The sequence below is a fragment of the Diceros bicornis genome, chromosome 10, assembly GCF_020826845.1.
Source record: "Diceros bicornis minor isolate mBicDic1 chromosome 10, mDicBic1.mat.cur, whole genome shotgun sequence".
In the NCBI taxonomy this organism is placed as follows: domain Eukaryota; kingdom Metazoa; phylum Chordata; class Mammalia; order Perissodactyla; family Rhinocerotidae; genus Diceros; species Diceros bicornis.
Genome location: NC_080749.1, coordinates 8,052,976 through 8,067,076, shown reverse-complemented (window position 1 = coordinate 8,067,076; position 14,101 = coordinate 8,052,976). Strand labels below are relative to the sequence as shown.

The window sequence follows — 14,101 nt, the reverse complement described above, 5'->3', positions numbered from 1 at the left end:
GAAGAAAAACTGCTGTTGGAGGACATTTTAGTCTGTTGGTTTGAATTTTGTTGTTTAGTGTTCAGCAATTTGCCGATTTAGAAATGTCAGGTGGCCAAAAAAGCTGAAGTTCCAATGTTTCCATTTTGTATAATTCAGTGGTTAAAAAAAAAAACCCTCTGCTTAGCTATAGCAGCCAAAATGAAGAATTACATTCTCTATCATTTAGAAATTTAGAGACACTGGATATTTATATTTGCGAGGCAGAAAAAGCTATCACTGGTGTGCACTTCTTTACTGGGATAGATTGAATGTGGCAGTACTTAAATATTAATTTGGATATGTCTGTCTAGATACCTTTAGCCACTGAAGGATCTTTCAATCAAAACAGAGCATTGTTCAGCATTGTAATCACTGGCACTGCTGCTGTGCTCGTGAATGCTTCCTGAGTGCCAGAAACGAGTTGAATTTTAGAAGACCATGTACCTCTTAGCCCTGCCCCTGTCACTGAAATGTGACAAGTTGAAGTGCTGATATGTGAGTCAATGCATGCTGGATTCCCAGAATCAATACTTTAACTTTAGGCTTTTATTACCATGATAGTTAGGGACATTTGCAGCCATGCCATCTCACTGGTCACATTTCTTTAGCAGACTAGGAGAAATTTAATAACACGCAGCTTCTGAAATGTATGCTGCAAGCTTGTGGTTGTCTCATCTTTGAAACTCTTGGAGGTATCACTCCTCTGCTTTGTTCTACTAATGTGCCAGTCGATATGAGAATGAGGCAGGAGAAATCCAAGAACCAGCATCCATTGCTGAAAGTGAAATGAAGAGATCTGGGTATGTATTCCAGGTCAACTGCCAACAGGCCCTGGGACCTTGGTCGAAAAACAACCAGCCTAAGTGTACTCATTGTCTTTATCTTCAGAATGAAAAGGAAGAGTCTGGTGACTGATCTTTCACACCTTGAGGATCTGCTATCTCCATGTATATATTAGGTGTGACAGTCATCCTTATCCTCATGCTCATGTGTATGTAACAGCAAGGAAAATGTCTCATTCTCCCCAAAATTGAGGTTGCATTTTTCCAAATACGCTGCAATTATAGAGTGGAAATTTTGTAAAGAAGTGGGCCAGTGAGTCTCATTTTTGTGTGACTTTACTTCCTTCTACTTTTTTTGTCTTGGACCTTTTTCTTGGCCCTGATGCTTTATTTGTGTCAAAATAGGCTGAAGTTACTCCCAACTTACAGCTCCTTGGGGAAAATACTACACTGACTTGGTAAATCATAAAGTTGAAGATATCCCCCAAAATGCTGCTCCTGCTTCCATGCTGGTGGGGAATCATTATTCCTATTTTCAGGTGAAGCATGTCAAACTTGATGAGGTCAGTGATGAAGCCAGGCAAGGCAGCCCACATTAACTTTGTGCTCCAGCACCTCATAAACTGGTGCTCTGTGGCAAAAAGCGACCTCACAGATGAGCTAGCTACCACAGAGTCTCTCTGTGGAATAGTCACTTATATTTTTCCATGTGAGTGCCACATGAGAATGGCTTTCCTGATGCAGGCCAGCAGAGTTTTCTACTTGAGAAGATATAATGTATCTTATGGCACAGGAGGAGGTATACATCATTTTCACGTTAAGAAATAACTAGAAAATCACATTTTGGCAGGCATATGTATTACATAAAGCCATTGCACATGGAGGATGATGCTTATCATAATGTCAATAGTGAAACAAAAAGTGAAGGAATAATTGTCTTTTCAACATCATAGAAATTCCTGACTATAACGTCTAATTTACCAAAAATGTTTATTTTTTCCAAGTTAAATGTCAAATATGCTTGAATCATTTTCTTAGTAAAAGAATTAATACATGATTTCTGATATTCCCCATAATAATTAAATAAGAGAAATTGTTCTGATTAGTTTAAGAAGTTAGTAAGAGACCTCAGAACGCTAGCAGGCAAGTCACATGAATGCTTTGCTTCGTTGCTGACTAGCGAGTACCTAGAGGAGCATCCATTAGCCACTCAATAATTGCTTCTACAATGAAAAAAACAATGAAGAAGAATCACCTGGTTTGTCATGCATTTTCCTCCCCCAACACCACTGCTCTACCAAATCAGATTCTTATAGTTTGAAAGTGTTTTGAAAGAACATAGGTTCTATATTTGTATTCAGAGAAATGAAGAATTAAATCTCCCCTTCAGCAAAATGTTCTCTCTTCTGGAAGAAGTTGAGAGTTGAAAACATTTAACCTATCCCAATAGCCCATTTTAGTGTTCTCTGGCCCCTAATATTCCAGAAACTTTTTTGAAATATTTATCTACAGCCTCTTATGCTTTAAATGAAGCTCATTTCATCGTATACTGGTCTGCACTGGATTGATAATGGGCAATTGAAGGAGAATGCAGAGTTTTCTTGTTTGGTTTGATTTCTGTTTTTTTTCTTTTTGCCTTTGGCAAGACACATCAAGAGTCATACTGTCTTTTTTAAAGGAGAGTGCAGTATGATATCATGTTCTTATGCAGCCCAGGGAGGGAAGCGATGCAATTTAGACCACACAAACACTCAGTGTTAGAAGCAGTCATTCTGATTCCTCTGGCATTGCCGGTCCTCAAACTTTATAACTCAGTGAAGAAAGAAAAAATTAGGACAGCACTGTTTATGTGGAGCTAGAGTGATAACTATAAAAATAAACTTGAGCCATATCTTTCTGGAAAATAAAACCATACTCCCTGGACGTTCAAGGGCCCAATCTGAGACCCAGTCAGGAGGTGAGAAGTTGTTTGTGCCTTTTCTAAAGCCAAGGTACCGTTGAGCTGATGTGAACAGGACTACGAGGGAAACTCCAGGTTAGAAAAGAGCAGACTCAGAGAGGCATGCTGATGCTGCCATGCTGCCTGCAGCCCAGTGAGCCTGTTTCCATTTCTCCAAGGCTTTCGTGGCAAAGCTGACGGCTCAGACATGGAGGTGAGAAAGCCCTTGAGCAGAGTGATGGAGGGAAGAAGATGTAGTCAAAACCTTCTACAGAGTGTTATTGGCAGATTTACACTCTGTTCTCATTTTGTTACCAAGTTTCTTTTGATCCAGGGAGAAAGGGATTTGGCTTCAAAGCCACTTGAATAGAGGAAAGCAATTTTGTAGAAGGAGTGAGAAGTGCCAAGTTTTAATTTGGCTTCCTGCTTCATCATCCAGGTCTCAGGCTAACGAGTGACAGTCATCTCAGGCCCTGTCCACGGTGTGTAGAGTGCTTTAGGAACCTGTAGTAGATGCTGGGATGCACTGCCCAGGTCCCCCTTCAAGAAGGACTTATCGCCCTGCCACTGGGAGTGCTGTTGCCAGAGGGTCTCCATCTGTCTGCCCCTTCGGGGCTGCCTCAGCTGCAAAAAAACGCCTGGACGAGGTCACATCCTTCCCAGAGGGGTCCACATGCAATGACCAGTTGAGTCCAAGGTGTAAAGGCTGAGCCATTTTGGCACAAGGAAGTACATCTCTGATGGGTTTTTCTAGCTCCAGCCCTCTCCATGGGGCTGTTTTAGACTGTTGTCAGGCCTGCACCGAAGCTCACTTCTCCTCCGCTCACTCCTGCTTCCTTCCCCTCCTGCTCACAGGTCAGGTTCCCAAGAGCTCCCCTAAAAGACGTCCTGCCCTTTTACCTCCATCGCACAGCCTGCTTGCTCTAGAACCCAACCAGAGGGAGAAACGTATAGATTTCTTGTGCAACACACGCATACACACTTTTTTTAATCAAAGTAATTTTCTTAAGTAAAATTTATTTTTTATTCTTCCCAAGGGTAATCCCGAGGATTATCCATAAAATAATTCCTCTTCTTTTTCTACCTTCTTCTCCAAAAAACTCTTTAAAGCTAAATAGAGTTTGCATTGTTTTGACTCACACCCTTTTGATGATCCTTTCTGTCAAGCTAGGATGGACACTCCCACCCCTGATCTACCTGGCAGACTCCTCTTCATTGAAGGTAGAGATTTTTGATGACTCAGATGAACTATCTTCTCACAGAGAGTGTACTCCCTACCCCTCCCTCTACCTCTATGAGCAGACCCATCATGCTGGGTCATAATGACCTGATTATTGCCTCTCTCCCCTCTAGTGGTTTCTTGTGGCAGATCTAGCATCTAATTTTTCTTTACATCCTTGAGCCTAGTGTAGGTTCTCTCATATACTTAGCATTCAATAAATGTCTAATGAATTAATGAGAGTGAATGAATGCAGAGTTCTAAATGCTGGCCCTTCCACCACTAGCTTTATGGTTTTAGGAAAGTTATTTCTGAGCCTCAGTTATTCCATCTGCCCAATGAACTTAATAATCAATAACTCACAAATCAGTTGAGAAAACTGAATGTGGTAATGGACATTTCCTTCTCCCACCTGGAATTCCCTATTAAAGTTTATTAAATGAAAGTTGCAAGCAAAAGACCATTTCAAATGGGAAATGGTTTGTGTCCTCGCCTCAATAGGATAATGAGGCACTCCTTTGCCTGGAAATTTGGGAGGTTTGACATTTACAGGACACATTCAATTGGTGTAATAGCTCCCAGGAGAGGGAGCCTGCTGCACACTGGGTTTTATCCCTTCTTTGCACAAATCAGCAAAAGTGTCCCCATATGGTAGTCTATCTGATGTATGAATGCCTCAAAAGTTGGAGTAAGGCCTTCATAAAATGGGAAGTTACAACTGCCATTGTCTTTGCAACCAACTCCAAAGGTAAAGGAATTTTCAAAACCACGTTTTCAAATTGTTGTATGGTACACACAAGCTTGCTTTGGAGGTGTTATTGCTGGATTCGTATTGTAGTTGCTATTATTTTCCCTCTGCTCTGGTTGATGAAGACAAACTTTCTTATGGAGAATCCCATAAGATCTGGTAGTGAGGGTATGTCCTCAGACCAGAGGTGGACCCTCCATTTGTGATTCAGTGATACTATAAGTCTCATGAAATAAACTGAAAGCCAGCAACATCCATCACACATTTACAGGGCCAGCTGAGCAGTCATGATCCTCAGCTACTGCCCTCATCTTGGCCTGTGCTCTGAATAAAGCAGCAGCAAAAAGCCAAACCATGTTCCATGTTTTTTAATTGAAATAATTTTCTTAAGTGAACTTTATTCTTTATTCTCCCAGTTATCAGCCTCCTCCTCTCCTACTTCCTTGTCCAAAAGACTCGTTAAAGGCCAAGAGGTTCTGAGACTGGCGTTTGCATCATTCTGCTGGATTTGGGAGGAAGTGTTGCAGGGTGTCTGATCCAGCCCTTCCAATTGCTGCTCTGTCCTTCTTTCTCTTTTTTCTCACATTTTTTTTTAACATAATTTATTTAACAAATATAAGGTCATTCATACTCTGTTATCAGCCCTGGGCTAGGTGATGGGGACATGAAAATGAATAAGATCCATTCACTATTTAAGGAGTACAGGCTATGAGGAAGAGAGGTTTTAAGACAGGCCCTTTATACTGTGGTATATGGGGTGTATATCCAAGAGAGAAGAGCAGGGAAAAGGGGATGCCACTCCTAAGTCTACCTAGAGGCAAGTTCCAGACTCTATGCTCTATACATTGTGTGATGATCTCTCTTTCTTATATTGGGAAAATGAGGTTAACATGAGTCTTAGTACTATCTCTAAGGGAATACATCCTTAGAAGGCAGCCTGGGATGTGTGCACACGCTTGGTGTGTAGAAAGCCTCTCTCTCACTTTGGTTTAGCCAATCACTCACTTATTCAGGTTTCTCAGAGTACAACTGAAGCCCAAATGTCCAGAAGCTCAGGGAGACCAGTACTTTCCTGCTTTGTTGCCTATTCGTGTGCCTACAAGTGGCCACTTCCTATAGAAGCCTCAGAACCTTACATTCCCTGCCACCATCTACATTGCAACAGAGCCCTGCTTTGAGCTTGGGTGTGTCTTAAAATAGTGAGATGGTGCTCCTCTCAACAATGGGGACACATGTCTTTCTGCTTTCCATTCCCCAGCCTATCCTCAAAATTCTTTTTTCTCAGGGATCCCTCCCTCCCTCCTTTCATCCCCATATCCCTTCCCAGAGAAATTAATTCATCAAACATCTGGGGATTGGGACTACTGTTAGGGTGAGATTGTTGCCCTGAAGGCCAGATTTAGGTGTAGGCTCACTGGTTGCCCCCTTACACGACCTTGAATAAGAAATAGTTCTTGCCCTATAGGAGCCCCACTCTAGAAGCTATAGTGGAGGGCAGTGGATGGGTTAAATATATGTGAGTTTCCATTCTTTTTACAATACCTCCAGTATTCTGGGATCTGTGATGTCTATAGCGTTCCCTTTTTTCCAGAGCATGCTAATGTGTTAGCTCTGGTTCCATTATTTTTTGTCCCTTTGTCTATTCACCCTCATTTTTTCTCCTCCCTTCTCTTTAGCAAAGCTTCCTTGCTTCCTTCCTCTTATTCCGGAAGGCCATTTAACTTCTGTGAGTGCCTGCATTCTCAGCAGGCAAATGTAGATGTTACTGTGTCCAGCTTGCTTCCTCTTTACAAAAGACTGAAAGCCCTCTAAATATTTTATTATTATTATTATTAATATTACTATGTCCCAGTCATTGTGCATGGTGGGATCAAGACCTTTCCATCACAGTTTTATACTTTCTAATAATAAAAGTACCACCATTTTAACTAATACTAGTAGTATGTGTTAAAATATAATCTTCAAAGAGGTAAAATCATGAGTCTTGGGCCAATAGAAAATGAACATGAATCAGAGATTTAATTTAACTCATTATTTAATGAGGAAGCCAGTGAGATGCTATGACCAGTTCAGAGAGCAACTGAAAAGCTAGGATGTGTATAGGAAATTCAATAACAACAAAAAAGTTAGGATAAAATTGGGTTAAATAAAAAATTTGTTGTTCAATGGGCCATCTTTGGAGTTATCTGTTATACTGGGAAGAAATTATTTGCATCTCTATGGGTGAAACATCATCCATGTTTTTTGCTTTATTCCCAAGTTTCAGCTAATTTTTCTGATGAGAGAGAGTTGCTACTGACATTTGATGATGTGTCTCTAGTCACATTGCAGCATCACGTCCACAAAGGGAGCTGGAATGAGAAAGAGTCCCAAAGCACTTACTCCACGAATGCATCAAAATGTCATGACAATGTTAATGGATTGGATTGTGAGAACTAGTTGGCCCTGAACTGCCATTGCTGCTATCCTTTTAGTGAATTGTAGGCTCCTTTGTATTTCCGAGTCTCTTGGGTTCACCCATAAAATCACTCTGGGTCAGGTGAGACTGTTAGGGAATATTCTTAAAGAATATAAATATAGCTTTTTATTCTACTACTTATTTTTTTGAATGAGTGTGTGGTTCAGCTTCTGGGGGAATATCTGTTCTCGGCGATGCCACCCCAGAGAAAACTAATCAGAGTGATTGCCAGGGTTCCAGGCATCCATTAAATCCTGACACTGCTGCCAACTGGGCAATGCCTTGGCCAGGCAGCCAGCCCAGAAGAAGAAGGTAGATCTTCCAGCTGATCCTAGAGAAGAAGCCTATATGGTATTTCTTATCCAATTCCTCGTACAGAGGGCAGCGATCTCTTCTCTTTCACAAGAGTCTTCTATAACTCTTCTCGTTAAAGGCTGTTTTTGATAGTGATTTTATCAGTGGTTTTTCATCTTCAAAAACATTGGCAGAAGGAGCATAATGAGGTGTGAATTGGCTCTCATCTTTGTGAGATGGGAGATGGTCCTTTTATTCAAATGGCTCTTGTGGCTATTCCAGACTCTGTGGTTAGGAGCAGGGGGAACTCTCCTGCCCCATCATCTTGGTGTTCTCTCAGGAGTATGTCCAAATGATATGCCAAGCAATAATTCAGAGGATTCTTTGGTGAGACTGTTGGATCACTAAATCAGTGCCCTTGAACTGCAGTGGGATTGGTTCCCTGTTGCTCCACATTAGCCACAGAAACAGAGGCACAATTCAAGTGCTTGCTGTATCTTTCCTCTCCTCATGAATTGTTAATAATAACCAAATAGAGATTTCCATAGAATGCACATATAGCACTCTGTCTGGGCAAAATGTTGTGCCCTGACACCATTCTGCTAAAGAGAAGGCAAATATTTGTTTTTGGCCTATAGTCTTAAAAAAAAAACTCTCTTTGCAGAAAACCCAAGTAGCAAGATGAACATTCCATGCACACTCCATCCCACACCCAGGCAGAAACCTGCTGATCCTTGGAAGGGTGTTCCCTAATATTCAAATATAGTATGGTTTCATAAAGGGTTTTTAGAGATATACATAATTCTAGAGTGAGGAACTTCTTTTGAAATTTGATATAATAAATGATTTCTTAAGTTACTTTTAGAAAAAGGAGACCAACAACATTATACACATAGTGAAAAGATTTATTTTAATTATATAATCAATACACAAATATGTGTTCACTGTAAAATTATTCAATAATACATCCTAGTACTCTTCTCAGGGGTAACCAGTATTAGCACAGTATGAGACTTTCCAGACATCATTCGAGGTACTTACATACATCGAAGTCTCCTTAGGAAACACCGTACAATATTATTATTTGTGGGCATATTTACAAAAACAACATACTTGTATGTATTATACTACACCTTGCTTGCTGTTTTATTGTTTGTTTTTGTTTGCTTTTTTACTTAACATATGCCATAATAACCTTAGCACATCAATATGAATAGCATGTTATTTTAAACTGCTATATAGTGTTTTACCTAATATTTTTAGTTTTGTTTGTTTTGTTGTTTTGTTTGTTGTTACCTTTATGTCTTTAATGAGTCTGGAATTTGCTTAAGGTTTTCAGGTAGGATTGTAGGGTTCCTCTTTTTACCTAGTTACTTATAACTCCGGTACATATTATAATGTATAAAATCTGTCTTTATAAAGAGTGTGTTTCTGGATTTCCCACTCTGTTTTATTTACATAGTTTTTTTTTCAAGTATCACATCAACATCACACTTACAGAGTATATTTTAATATTAAAGATTTTATTGCATTAAAAAGAATAACTATACATTACTAAATCATACAAAAACATGTTCTATCTATTTATTCTTTAGGATCCAAGGTAAAATTGTGTTTTCTTTATTCAGATGCAGATCTCGATAAGTTAATTTCTAGATGTTTTGTTGTTAAGTAGGATTTTTTTCCTTGCTATTACATGTTCTAATTGGTTATTATTGCTATATAGGACCATTATTGATTTTATGTATTGTTGTTTATATCCATCCACATTCTTAACAATTTGTCATTATTATTTTGGGGGGAAATCTTATAAGTATACAACTATACTATGTGTGCAAATAATGAAGTATTTGTAAGGACTAGCTATAAAGCTAAATTAAATATTTCTGGGTAAAATTCTCCCTCTGCTCCATATGTGATATTTTCTTAAAAATGTAGAGTACGGCCGATGATAATAATGCTTTAATGGCTCTTGATACATGTTGCTTAATTGTTCTTCAAAAATTTTTCACAGAATTTTTTTTTTTACCAAACAAGGAAATGATTTCAATCTGTTGCTAACTGATTCCAAGTTATCAACAAGCTCTTGTCCAATTTTTTGAGGTTTGATGTTCTGTTTGGGGTACCACAATTTGTAGTGAAGGTTAAATCAGAAAAACCTGTGAAGCACAACATGTAGAAGGCGCTTAATAAAAAGTAAACTTTGAGTTCAAATTGACTATTACTAGCATTATTTTACCTTTTAGACATCCAGTTAGTACCAGTTAATATGTTATGACATAATGTGTGCTTATTGATTCATAAGCAAGAGATCACTCTTTCTGGCAAAACTTAACCAGATGCATGCCTTGTCTTAAAGGAAATCACATTTTGGAATTAAAGTCTCCACTGAGATTTCCTTCTAGTACCAAGATTCTGTCAGTTGACCAGGCAGAATAAAAACAGAAGATAACTGATGGTTAGCATATTTGTTTTTATTCATCATGTGTGTGCTAAACCTGCTACCACTTTAGAATTTGAAATCTAGGTGGTAAATGCACCTGTACTTCAGTTGGCTATTGACTTTAGGCAAAGTCGTTCATATAGAAAACAGTTACTCCAAGTTCACAAAAAAGAGAGTGAGCGAGGTAGTGCTACACTGCTTATTTTTGTGAAATAGCAGCCCGATCTGGCACATTCAGTGTTTTTCCAAGAAAAGGGTACTCCACAAAGGAGTTTTCCTTGAGTATGTGCAGGAAAGACAGCAGGCGCACACGAGAGAAATAGATTCTCTTGCACTTGAGCTCAGAAAAGGCACAAGGAATTGAGATGTTTCTCTGGAAGCAATGATCATTTGTCGAGCTGACACATGGAGGTTTTCTAAGACAAGCTTAGAATAATGATAGTAATGTTTTTAAGAGTTGATTCATACTCAGTTGAAGGAAACATCATCATAATGAACATGCTTGATATCAAAGGCCAACTGAAGAGTTTCATACAAAATTGCTTCTAGCTAGGCCAGCCAACTAATGGTGTAAGTTGTCAAGAAGAGTGATACGGATGCCAAGAGGATAAATTCACACGTGCATGTTAGTTGGTGGAAGAAACCATGTAAGAGACCGGAGGAAGAAAGTAGAAAAATCACTTACTTGTAGTAACAGTAACTGACTACTCAAATAGTTCATTTTAGGATTTTAGGGCTTTGAAAGCATGCAGACTTGGAAGGTCAAGAGATCCCAATCTGACTCCTGGCTCTGCCACATAAAATCTGTTTGATTTTTGACTCTGGCCAAAGTAATGTCTCTGACACTAAGTTTCCTCAACTATGTAACGTGAATAATATGAAGAATACCTTCTTTCTTGTTGAGGGGTCAATGAGTTAATTATAAAGTTTCTAGCATACCGGTATTGTTTTTAATTGAAGAATAGTTGACATACATTATATTAGTTTCAGGTGTACAACATAGTGATTCAACATTTATCTACACTGCAAAATGGTCACCATGAAAAGTCTAGTACCATCTGTCACCACAAGTATTTTGAAATTTTTTTTTTTTTTAGAATTAGAGACATTGATCTGATTCTCAAACAGCTTGCAGATTAAGTGCAAGTCTCAAAAAAAAAATTACTTCCAGCTGCTTTAAGAATAATGCTACATTTTTGTTGTTGTTGTTTTTCCAAACTTACAGTAAACTCTAGACAAGACGCAGATAAGTAAGGAGAAAAGTATATTAGAGCTGCAGCTGAAAATCAAGTACCTGCAAGGGCCAGGAAGGCAATATGAATAAATGAAGTGGTCCTGGTGGAGAATGTAGTCCAGTGGAGAGTGCATGTCCTCTTAAAGGAACTGACCCCCATGCAGCTGAGCTGTGTCATGCAGGAAAGCAGGTTCATCGTTAATGGACATTCTGATTTTTCAGTGGAAGACTTAGTAGAATTTTTAAAATATTTCCTGTTTTTAAAAAATTGGCAACTAATTAAAATATATACTGAATGGGCAGAAAATATGTGAGTAAGGAATGTATGTATATGAGTGCAAGCGTGTGTGTGTGTGTGTGTGTGTGTGATTGTAGGCATGGAGTAGGGTGAGCAGTGGGGTGCATGGGGGAAGCTAACATACCACATAAGTACAAAGCACATGAAGAGTTCCAAAGTCAAGATGGACAATGAGACAACGAGGAGCTATTAATAGTTCAGAATGCCTGGTGCACTGACATCACAGTAGGGAGTGTGGGAAGAGGAAGATGGAGAGAGAAGTGGAGGCCAGATCTTTCGTGTTATGCCAGCTGTGCTAAGGACTTGACACTAGTCATGACAATGACTGGTCTCTGAAGGGCATCAAACAGGAATGGTGGAATCAAATTTTCACATTTGCTTGATCTCTCTGATTGCAAAATGGTGAACAGATGGAAAGAGTCAGGGCTGAGGATAGGAAGATCATTTAGAAGGTTGTTGCAGGGATTCAAGTTGGGATGAGGGGGGTTGCCATAAGACCGGTGGTTCTGGGTGTGGAAAGAAGCAGGTAGGTTCAGGAATATCTGGGAGAGCAAATCCACAGGGCTGAGTTGGAGGAGAAGGGCTGTGGGCTAGAAGGAGGAGGGAAGATTGTGGCTGCATTTCTGTATAGTATTCAGGTTTCACCAAAGATTCACACCTCCAACAACACTCAACACATAGTAGGTAACGTTGTCAGGAAATGGAAAGCACTAATTACCTGATTGGGGGGTGAGTGTGTGGGCAGGTAGCATCTTTTTCAAATTATTCTATCCTTAATCTACACATCACCTCTCCATAAAGAAAAAGAAGCCTAACCTCTAGTTTTTCTCCCTTGTACAGAATAAAAAGCAGTCAGGTGAAAAATGAAATTTAGTTCATTATGCAATTTAGTTCATAGTTCGTTGTGCCATTGTGTTTTGTCAGAATCTGGGACTTGAAATGATCCCCCTGTTTGGGGTCATTCTCACCACACTCTATGTGTCTCAAACCTCAAGGATGCATTTCTGCCAGAAAAACCACCCCAGCCACCTTCTTCTCCATTTATAAACTTGTTGACTAAGTAAGTCACACACAAGAAAATGTGCAATATATCTTGCATTCCACCTCTACTATAAGAAAAATGCCACTAAAAAGATAGCTGAAGAGTTATTCAAATCCACCGCAGGGAGTGACTACAAAATAAGGGAAAAAAATAAAACAAAATATTTGACTACATAAATCCTCCCCTCTTTATTCTATGCAATCTCTAGGAAAGAAATAATGAACCTTCCTCTATGATCTGCTTGTATTTATAATTGATTTGTCTTGTGGTTAACAGGAGATTTACTCACTAAAATTGAGACAGACAGGAGAATGCAATTTTGCTTTGACCTCCTGGCCTGCCTGGGTATCACTTATCAGAACTGAAAATACAATGGAGTTTTATCGTTACTTCAGAATAAGAGACTAAATTAATCCTTTAGGAACATTCTCTGTCTTTAGATGCTGCCAGTGTCTACCATACATATATTTATGGGTCTGATGACCTGGTGTGATTCAGGGGAGGCAGAATCCTCCCTACTCCCACCCTGTACTCCCACCATCCCCATATCCAATTATTTTCTTATCCACCCTGCCAAGCTGGCTGATGCCAGAAATTTTTTAGGTTCAATATTTATTTCTTTAACTCACAGCTTTGTTTCTTGTTTAACATCTATATTCTTGATCTGAGATAACACATTTGGAATTAACATCTGTATCCACCTTGATGAGAATTTATTTTTTTCTGGTCATTTGCTGGACTGAGATTTAATAAAGTTGTAGCATCAGGGACTAGAAATGAATGAGGCTCAGAAAGGAGAGCTGACATATACAGAAAGTATGTGACAAGTCATTCCTGCTCTTGTTTTCCAACACACCTTTGCCTCCTCTCTACTAGTACACCTGCAGACCTTGAAGACCTGCGCATGTCCTCCATTTATCTGTGCATATGGACTTGAACCCAAAGCTTCAGATTTGAAGCAGAATTTTTGTTCTTTTTGTTTGTTTTGTTTTGAGGAAGATTGGCCCTGCATTAACATGTGTTGCCAATCTTCTTCTTTTTCTTTTTTCTCCTCAAAGCCCCAGTACATGGTTATGTATCATAGTTGTAGAGTTGTAGCTCTTCTATATGGGATGCTGCCTCAGCATGGCCTGATGAGCGGTGAGCAGGTCTGCGCCCAGGATCCGAACCGGCGAACCCAGGGTCTCTGAGTGGGCAAAGTTAACCACTACATCACCAGGCTGGCCCCAGAACTTGAGTTCTTTAAGGGCAGGCTGGACTTGTGTCTTCTCTGGAATCTCCCAGAATTCCCAACACCAAATAAATATCTGCTGATGAGATTTAGCTTAATTTCTTGGCTTGTTGTCTCTCAGTACACATTTTTCTGATATCAGAGGTTTAGGCTGGTGGAATGCTGGATTTCCAATAGTAACAAAACACTCTGCCACTTTGACTCTACTCTGTTCTTGAATAATTTGCAATGAGCACTGCAAATCTCTCTGAAACCTTCAAGATGTACCCTCAGCAGAAAGTTGGGTTACCATCCTATTCTGTATTCCAGAAGGAGAAATTTGACTTCCAAGTAGTAATGTGAAGGTAATCTCTAGAATCAATCAGCATACATATACATATATTAACAAAGTA

General features: G+C 39.4%; 1 protein-coding gene across 3 annotated transcripts in view; it reads left to right on the top strand.

The window, feature by feature from the left end:
* The window catches only part of CNTNAP5 (contactin associated protein family member 5), a 757,303-nt gene that overhangs the window by 641,160 nt on the left and 102,042 nt on the right, over positions 1–14,101 (top strand). The window lies entirely within an intron of this gene.